Below are 1074 nucleotides of genomic sequence, written 5' to 3' on the forward strand. Positions count from 1 at the left end.
CTCGGTCCCCTGGACTAAGAAAAACGAAGTGATACAAAGGACCAATCAGAAGTGCAAGTCCACTATCCCATAACTCCAAATATAATGTTTATGGTAAAATAATTAGTAGTAATAATGTGATAATATTATGTATGTATTAGTTTATAAGCTTTTATGTCAAGTATTACTCTGTAATGTTGTTGAATTATTTGAACAAGGGGTAGAGAATCCCCATAATAAATGTATTTTTACTCTAAAAGGGATAAATAACTTGATAAACACTTGAGTGTTATTGCATTAAATGTGAGGAATTTTACCTTTCTATACGTAGGATAGAAATGATTAAAATGCTTAAATAATATATTTGTTCGTGTGTAAGAATGGATATAACAAAAATATTTTCATAAGATTGAGTCATGTAGTCCCACACACGTAGCGAGTGTTGGTGGTGTGTGAGCTGTGTAACAAAAAGCTGTGAGGACGGGGCGTGAGTCGTGCTTGGGTAGCTCAGTTGGTAGAGCACTTGCCCGTGAAAGGCAAAGGTCCCGAGTTCGAGTCTCGGTCCGGCACACAGTTTTAATCTGCCAGGAAGTTTCATATCAGCGCACACTCCGCTGCAGAGTGAAAATCTCATTCTGGAAACATCCCCCAGGCTGTGGCTAAGCCATGTCTCCGCAATATCCTTTCTTTCAGGAGTGCTAGTTCTGCATGTTTCGCAAGAGAGCGTCTGTTAAGTTTGGAAGGTAGGAGACGAGGTACTGGCAGAAGTAAAGCTGTGAGGACGGGGCGTGAGTCGTGCTTCGGTGGCTCAGTTGGTAGAGCACTTGCCAGCGAAAGGCAAAGGTCCCGAGTTCGAGTCTCGGTCCGGCACACAGTTTTAATCTGCCAGGAAGTTTGACTGGGTGTTGTGCCGTTTTCATCATCATCATTCATCCCCATTACGGTCGGGAAGGAAATGGCAAACCACCTCCGCTAGGACCTTGCCTAATACGGCGGTGCGGGTCTCCCGCATCGTCCCCTACGCTCTGTCAAGGAGTATGAGACTTCTTCATATTTAACCGCAGAATGTTCACAATACTCAGGAGATTGGAACTT

At 43.4% G+C, this 1074-nt stretch overlaps 1 non-coding gene across 1 annotated transcript; it reads left to right on the forward strand.

Moving 5' to 3' along the window:
* The first annotated feature begins 474 nt into the window (after positions 1 to 474).
* On the forward strand, positions 475 to 549 carry Trnas-uga. The gene has a single exon. It is a non-coding gene; the product is annotated as a tRNA-Ser (tRNA).
* Positions 550 to 1074: the final 525 nt, after the last annotated feature.

The sequence above is a fragment of the Schistocerca americana genome, chromosome 10 (assembly GCF_021461395.2).
Source record: "Schistocerca americana isolate TAMUIC-IGC-003095 chromosome 10, iqSchAmer2.1, whole genome shotgun sequence".
Taxonomy (NCBI): Eukaryota; Metazoa; Arthropoda; class Insecta; order Orthoptera; family Acrididae; genus Schistocerca; species Schistocerca americana.